This window comes from Scyliorhinus canicula, chromosome 14 (assembly GCF_902713615.1).
Source record: "Scyliorhinus canicula chromosome 14, sScyCan1.1, whole genome shotgun sequence".
Classification (NCBI taxonomy): Eukaryota; Metazoa; Chordata; class Chondrichthyes; order Carcharhiniformes; family Scyliorhinidae; genus Scyliorhinus; species Scyliorhinus canicula.
The window spans coordinates 153,801,089-153,809,687 of record NC_052159.1 but is presented as its reverse complement, the minus strand read 5'-3'; the positions used below and the strand labels follow the sequence as shown (position 1 = coordinate 153,809,687).

The 8,599-nt window shown below is 47.2% G+C and overlaps 1 long non-coding RNA gene across 1 annotated transcript in view; it reads left to right on the top strand.

Annotated features, from left to right (window-relative positions):
• The first annotated feature begins 219 nt into the window (after positions 1 to 219).
• The window catches only part of LOC119977645, a 48,584-nt gene continuing 40,204 nt past the window's right edge, over positions 220 to 8,599 (top strand). The window contains exon 1 of the long non-coding RNA XR_005463245.1: positions 220 to 270. This is a non-coding gene — a long non-coding RNA (uncharacterized LOC119977645). The remainder of the gene's footprint in view (positions 271 to 8,599) is intronic.

Here is an 8,599-nt window from a genome sequence, read left to right as displayed (position 1 = left end):
GATTTTGGCCCAGTGGCAATGAAGGAATAATGATATATTACCAAGATGGCAAGTGAATTAGAGGGGAACTTCCAGGTGGTGGTGTTCTGTGTACCCGAACAGGCGCCGGAAAGTGGCGACTAGGGGCTTTTCACAGTAACTTCATTGCAATGTAAGCCTACTTGTGACAATAAAGACGATCATATCATATTATATTTCTAGGTATCCACTGCCCTTGTCCTTCTAGATGGTGGTGATCGTGGCTTTGGTAGCTGCTCCCGAAGAACCTTGGTGAGTTACTGCAGTGCATCTTGTGGATGGTACGCACGGCTGCTATTGTGCGTCGGTGGTGGAGGGTTGGAATGTTTGTGGATGGAATGCCATTGCGGAGAGCAGATATGAGTCAACCACATAGCTGTGGGTTTGGAGTCACCAGGCTGGGTAAGGACGGCAGATTTCCTTCCCAAAAGGACATTAGCGAACCAGATGTTTATGACAAGTGATAATAGTTTCATGATACTGAGACTAACTTTTTAATTCCACATTTTTCTTGTTCGGTATGAATCCAATTTCTTTTGGTAGAGTATTATAGAACTCATCATGCTAAAGACAGGGCATTCTAAATCCAAACCAATTATTGCGTCAAAGGTTTTGCTATGTGCCACCTTTGCTCTTTTCACTTTAAATCTGTGCCCTCTGGTGATTGACCCTTGAGCCATAGGAAAAAGTTTCTCTTTATTTACTCTATCTAAACTGGCGATGGTTGTAAACACCTCTCTCAATTCAACTCTTAGCCTTCTCTGAACGGTATAGATTCATTCAATGGGAAGCTAGATAAGCATTTCAGGGAGAAGGGGATCGAGAATTATGCTGACAGAGCTAGATGAGGGAGGATGGGAGGAGGCTTGAGTGGACCATAAACAGTTGCACATACTGGTTGGGCTGAATGGCCTATGTCTGCACTGGGATAGTATGTGACTGCTGCAGTCATGTTTCTAAAAAATCCTGGTTTTTGGAGACAGAGGTACAATTAAAGCATCGTAAAAGTAAGATCTTAATTCATTCCAGCCATGGATATTGTTTGCTAATGTTTGGGCTACTGGAATTTTGTTTATATGAAGGAGGCTCCCTGGGGAGTAGGTAATTAGAGACATTTGTGTTTAGGTTTAGTAAGATGTTGCAGTTAATGGGAGGACTCAGGGGCTGAAACAGTCAGTTATTGAGGTTGCAGTTTAAGAAATTCAGTTTTAAAATTGGGATGTGACCAGGGAAACAGCTGATCTGAATACAATCTGTTCCCCTCTGTCTATGGACAGACTAGCAGTTTCTGGAGAAACAGTTCAGTTGAAGATTTGACTGGGGCCAGACCAGACAAGCAGCTGCTCTGAAGACAGTGCGTTCAGAATTTGCCTGTGTACAGGACAGGAGCAGTGTCTCAGGCTGGCAATTTAAACAGTAGGTTGAGACAGGCAAGAATCTGCAGCTGGTTCCTGAAGGATCTCTCTTTCTCAAAGTGGTTTATCCAAGACATCTGTTTCCAGCAGGTATTCCTGTATTTACTGACTGTGTTTAAAAGTGTATTTTGACCTGAGATGGGTTTTGTTTGAGTGGAGAAAAAGATAGCAGTTAGGATTGGTGTTTCATTGTATTGTTAAGCATTTGTAAACTGGTAATTGTAGGCTATTTTCTTTATGAGGTTAAAGTTAGTAATACTGTGTTTGTAATAAAGTTTGTTTGAATATACCATATCCCCATTTGTGCGTGGAATCACGTCTGGAGTGAAGTATCCTTTCCTCACAGTCTTATAAATTAAACAAAATATCGGGGTTTCTGTCCAGTATCCTAGCAACTGGGATCTGGTCTGGGATCATAGTAGTCTTTTATGCAGATGACATCTTGTTGAACAATTTAGCAATTGCACTGTAAATTGCCCATTTAACCCTCTCGCGATATGCTCCGAAGTTGTGCGAACCCTGACTTCAACCTGAGCAAAACATTAGCCAATTACAAAAGCAAAAGCAGGTGCTGGAGATGCAAATCCTGGGTTCTGATGAAGGGTCATCCTACTGCCTGGCCTGCTGAGTATTTATAGCATTTTCTGTCTGTATTTGCAAAATATCCAAATGTTATCAGCCAGGACAGTACCGACAAAAGTTGAACATTCCGCTACTTCAGCACACAGCACAATTCAGCGTGATTTACCGTCCGCCTCCCGCTGGAGTCGGGAAGGGACGTAGCTGTTAGATCCCGCTAGAGGCTCCTTCCGGGATTTCCGACGGTCGCTACTCTGATGACCATGTAATAATTTAGACAGTTACCAACACCATGCACACAAGTATATCATTGCAATGCACAGCACATCTTAATCAGCAGAAATGTCTGTGCATCATGCAATATTCAGCCCATCTTCAATTCACCTTTTCAGACTCTACTTGCAGGATCCAATTGTTACTTAAATGATTTTTATCCACAACACTCTGTCTGGAAACCTATTCTATGTATCAGTCACTGAGGGAAGAATCATTTCTTGTTAAGAGATCCAAATTTATCTTTTAACACAGTGAGCCAGTGACACTTATCCTTTCCTCGCAATTAAAATTGCTGAAATATTCTGGAGATGCCATTTCCGTAGCTGTATTTTAAACCTCTGGGAGATGTCCTCTCACATCTCTCTCCAGGTTGACATTGGTTTTCATTACTTTGAAACCCAAGTGTGATTAGCTTTGACTGATCAGCGAGAGTGTCTGTAAAAGCCTGCCTGAAAACACCAGCAACCATGACACAGGAAAGGAGAAATACTTGTCTGCAACGGCATGCGCAGAAAATGACATTGCTCTGGATTTCTCAGTAACCTTGAAATTCAAAATAGCAGATCTGTGAATGTGAATGAAGGTAATGCTTCGCCGGTGGAAACGATGAATCACAAGGAGCACTCACGATGCTAGATATCTGAGGGGCTCAATTCATTGCCAATCACGTAACTTCCGAACAATTCATTAATTACTGAGGTGATGCATAAAGTGCCTTACCTTCTCCTGCGTAATGGAAGTCACAAAGCTTGCAATGCTGCTCACCATTGCACAGAGGTGGCTTGGCAGATGACCAGCTTTGAAAATCCCCGGTGATATTTGCTATGCCTGTCACCCAGTATTAACTATGCAGGTCACAGATTCAGATTCATTCCCGTTCCTGCTCCCCGGGATCTATTACCCTTCCTTTAACATCCTTGGAGACCTTTTTAAAAAGGCCTAGAAATCAGGTTGCGTGCGTGCGTAACCTGAAAATGCAAAGACGCAGAGACTGATGGGGGGGGGGGGAAGCAAGCTGCTGCTTTGAGAAAGTTGCAACAGACTACGAAGATTCACAGCTTGAAAAGCTGAAGACTCACCCAAATGAAATGTGGACAGGTTTTTATTCATTTCCGGGATGTGGGTGTCGCTGGTTAGGCCAGCATTTATTGCCCACCCCTAGTTGCCTATCAGAAGGTGGTGACGAGTTGCCTTCTTGAACCGCTACAGTCCTTGAGATGTAGGTACACCCACTGTGCTGTGAGGGAGGGAGTTCCAGGCTGTTGCCCCAGCGACAGTGAAGGAACGGCCGATATATTTCCAAGTCAGGGTGGTGAGTGATTTGGAGGGGAACCTCCAGGTGGTGGGGTTGCCAGGTATCTGCTGCTCTTGTCCTTCTAGATGGTAGTGGGCATGGGTTCCTGTCTGAGGAACCTTGGTGAGTTACTGCAGTGCATCTTGGAGATGGGTACACACGGCTGCCATTGTTCGTTGGTGGTGGAGGGTTTGAATGCTTGTGGAAGGGGGAGCAATCAAACGGGGCTGCTTTATCCTGGATGGTGTTGAGCGTCTTGAGTGTTGGAGCTGCACTTGTCTTGTTATGCTCTTGGCGTAGCATAAGCTGCTTCCTTGATGTTCACTCTGACAAAGGAAGGTTCAGACGTGGAGATAACTTCAACACGTTTATTAAACTATTTACAATTCTCCTACTCGGATTCGCCTCTCCTGTTAATCCTTCTATAACTACTCAGACTGACGAATCTGTCTGCTACAATCCACGTGGTGGGTGTGATGTTGAATCAACCCTGTGTCTGTACTCACTGAGTGTCTCCACTGGAAAGAGGAAGATCATGTGTGCTGTGTTCTTTATATATGGGTTGGTGTAATGCCCCCCTGTGGTCGTGTCACCTCTGCGTGTATCGTGAATGCCCATTGGTCATGTCCTATCTTACTGACCTATTGGTTGAATGTCTGTGTGTCATGTCTCTGGTGCTCCCTCTAGTGTCTAGCTAGTCTATGTGTATTTACATTAACCCCTTGTGTATCTACAGTGATGCATATCACCACAGCACTTATCCAGGCAAGTGGAGAGTATTCCATTACACTCCTGACTTGTGTCTTGTAGATGGTGGACAGGCTTGGGGGGGGGGGGGGGGGGGGGGGGGGTCAGGAGGTGAGTTACTCGCCGTAGGATTCCTAGCCTTTGACCTGCCCTGGTAGCCACAGTATTAATATGGTTAGTCCAGTTCAGTTTCTGATCAATGGCAACCCTCAGAATGTTGGTTGTGGGGGATTCAGCGATGGTAATGCCATTGAATGTCAAGGGGCGGTGGTTAGATCTTCTCTTGGAGGAGATGGTCATTGCCTGCCACTTGTGTGGCGTGAATGTAATTGATCCTACTAATTGGCTTCAGTTCTGGAATGTATCGCAAATATTTCTAAACATTTGGCCGATGTGGTATTTGAGTTATAGAATGTTGTTTAATGGTGTGAGGTATTCACAAGGTGTTACTTATGACTGATATCTAACCTAGACAGCGAAGATTAGAGAAATTGTTAGAATCATAGAATCCCTACAGTGCAGAAGGTGGTTATTCGGCCCATTGAATCTGCACTGACCCTCCGATGGTGCACCCCACCCAGGCCCACATCCCTGTCCTATCCCCTAAACCTTTTGGACACTAAGGGGCAATTTAGCATCGTCAATCCACCTAACCCTGCACATCTTTTGGACTGTGGGAGGAAACCGAAGCACCCGGAGGAAACCCACGCAGGCACAGGAAGAATGTACAAACTCCCAAGGCCAGAATTGAACTCGAGTCCCTGGTGCTGTGAGGCAGCAGTGCTAACCACTGTGCTACCGTGCCCCCCCCTGTATCACCGTGCCGCCAGGGGAGTAGCATGGCAAGGCTGGATGGCATTTATTTGAACACAATGAGTCTTGTGTGTAAGGCAGATGAGTTGAGGGTGTTGATTAACACATGGGAATATGATATTATTGCTATCACAGAGACATGGTTGATTGAGGGGCAGGACTGGCAGCTCAGTATCTGCACGATCGAATCTTCAGACGAGCATGGAGAAGGGGTAGAGAGAGGAGGTGGTGTTGCAGTATTGATCAAGGAGTCAATTACTGCAGTAGGGAGAGATGATACCTCAGAAGCTTCCTAAAATGAGGTAATACTGATAGAATGTAGAAACAAAAAAGGAGCAATCACATTGCTGGGAGTGTACTATAGGCTCCCAAACAGTCAGGGCGAGAGAGGAGGGAAGATATGTATATATGCAATTCCCTGAGAAATGCAAGAATAACAGGGTAATAATAGTATGGGATTTCAACTTTCCCAATATATTTTTTTTGTAAATGTTTTTTTATTGGGTTTTTGAACAAGGTATAATTACCGTTATGTACATAGAATAAGAAACATATACATATTTGGAAGAGAGGGGCACACCTCAACCTAAAACACAATGAAATATGAAATAGGGGGTTGGGGAGGCAAATATACATTTGGGTGCCGGGGAGATAATTACAGTGTGCGATACTTGGCTGTGTTTTGTGTTGTTGTCGCCTGCTTCTCCCGGACAGATCTCGCTGCCGTCTCGCGCTCGCCTCCGCTTCTGCTGCTCCTCCCGTCCTCCATCTTTATTTTCCTTGTTCCCCGCTCCTGGAGATGTCATACACGTTTTGGTATCCCGTGCCTTCCTTCTGGTTCCCGTTTCCCTGCCCCCGCCAGTTCTCCTCGCTTGTCCCCCCCCCCCCCCCCCTCCACGGTTCGTCTTTCTTTCCTCAGGTTTAGCCGTCCCCCCCCTCCCCCTTCCCTCCCTCCCTCCCAGTCTATCTCTCCCTTTCATGCCTTGGCTACCTTCCCCTGATTCTTGACTAATTTCCCCTGATTTTTGGCTACCTGGCTATTCTTCCTCTTGCTCGTTGGCCACAAACAGGTCCCGGAACAATTGCATGAATGGCTCCCACGTTCTGTGGAAGCCGTCGTCTGACCCTCGGATGGCAAATTTGATTTTCTCCATTTTGAGAGATTCCGAGAGGTCGGACAGCCAGTCTGCAGCTCTGGGCGGTGCTGCTGACCGCCAGCCAAACAGGATTCTACGGCGGGCGATCAGGGAGGCAAAGGCAAGGGCGTCCGCCCTCCTCCCCAGGAATAGATCTGGCCGGTCTGAAACCCCGAAGACCGCCACTATCGGGCATGGCTCCATCCTCACCCCCACCACTTTGGACATAGCCTCGAAGAAGGCTGTCCAGTACTCCACAAGTCTGGGGCAAGGCCAGAACATGTGGGCGTGGTTGGCCGGGCCTACTTGGCACAGTTCACATCTATCCTCCACCTCCGGGAAGAACCTACTCATACGGGTTCTTGTTAAGTGGGCTCTATGTACCACTTTTAGCTGCGTCAGGCTGAACCTTGCGCACGTGGAGGTGGTGTTGACCCTTTGCAGTGCTTTGTTCCAGTGTCCCCACCCTATCTCAATCCCCAGGTCCTCCTCCCATTTCTTTCTTGCAGCGTCCAGTACCGTGTCAGCCCTTTCTGTCAGTCGGTCGTACATGTCACTACAGTTTCCCTTGTCAGTTTCCCTTGCGTCCAGTAGTTCTTCCAGTAGTGTCTGTCATGGCGGTTGTGGGTACATCCTTGTCACCTTTCGTAGGAAGTTTTTAAGCTGCAGATACCTTAGCTCGTTTCCCCTGGCTAGCTGAAATTTCTCTGTCAGTTCGTCCAGTGTTGCGATCCTGCCGTCCGTGTATCGGCCCCTGACTGTCAGTGTTCCTCCGTCCTGCCCCCACCTTTTGAAGGTGGCGTCAGTCAGTGCTGGTGTGAACCTATGGTTGTTGCAGATGGGAGCCTTGTCCGACATTATGGTCAGGCCAAATTGCTGCCGCAGTTGGTTCCAGGATTGGAGGGTGGCTATCACCACCGGGCTGCTGGAGTGTTTTTTGGGTGGGGATGGGAGTGCTGCCGTGGCGAGGGCCCGGAGGGAGGTCCCCACGTAGGAGGCCACCTCCGCGTGCACCCACTCGGCCTCTGGCTCCTTGATCCATTCCCTCATTCGCTCGGCTGTTGCCGCCCAATGGCAGATTTGTAGGTTTGGGAGGGCTAGCCCCCCCCTGGATTTTGTTTTTTGTAGGACCTTCTTTGGGATCCTAGCATTTTTACCGCCCCCCCCCCCCCATACGAAAGCCATAACTTTCCCAATATTAACTGGGATAGTTAAGGTGTGAAAGGCTCAGAGGGGGAAAAATTATTAAAATGCATTCATGAGAGCTTTTTATGCCAATACGTAGAAAGTCCCACAAGAGAGGGGGTGGTGCTGGACCTCACTTAAGGAATGAAGCCAGTCAAGTGGCAGAAGTTTCAGTGGGGGAGCATTTTGGGGGCAGTGACCATAACTCAGTAGGAATTAAGGTAGTTATGAAAAGGGACAAAGATGGACCAGAAATAAAGGTTCTGTATTGGGGGACGGCCATTTTTAATAGGATAAGACAGGATCTGGCCAAAGTCAACTGGGAGCAGTTACCTGTAGGAAAATTTACATCAGAGCAGGGGGTTCATTCAGAAAGGAAATAGAGAGAGCACAGGGCCTACATGTTCCCATAAAGGTGAAGGGTGGGAGCAACAAGTCAAGAGAATCCTGGATGTCAACGGACATCCAGGGTTGGATAAGGAAAAAAGGGAGGCTTATGGCTAGGAGGCACGGCAGCACAGTGGTTAGCACTGGCACTTCACAGCGCCAGGGACCCGGGTTCAATTCCCGGCTTGGGTCACTGTCTGTGCGGAGTCTGCATGTTCACCCCGTCTCAGCGTGGGTTTCCTCCGGGTGCTCCGGTTTCCTCCCACAAATCCCGAAAGACGTGCTGTTAGGTGAATTGGACATTCTGAATTCTCCCTCAGTGTACCCGAACAGGCGCCGGAATGTGGCGACTAGGGGCTTTTCACAGTAACTTCATTGCAGTGTGAATGTAAGCCTACTTGTGACGCTAATAAACATCATTATTATGACACCTAGGGCTCAAAACAGGGGAAGCCCTAGAGGACCATAGAAAATGTTGTGGGATATTTAAAAAAGAAATTAGGAGAGCGAAGAGGGGCATGAAAAACAGAGGTGTTTTATAAGTATATTAAGGTCAGGAAGATGACCAGGGGAAGAGTAGGGCCCATTACGGAGCAATGTGGCAATCTGTGTGTGAGGCAGAAGACATAGGAAAGGTTTTAAATGAGTACTTTGTATCTGTGTTTACTATGGAGAAGGACAGTGAGGCATAGAAATCAGGGTAGGGGACTATAATGTACTTGAACAATTTAACATGGAGAGGGAGGAGG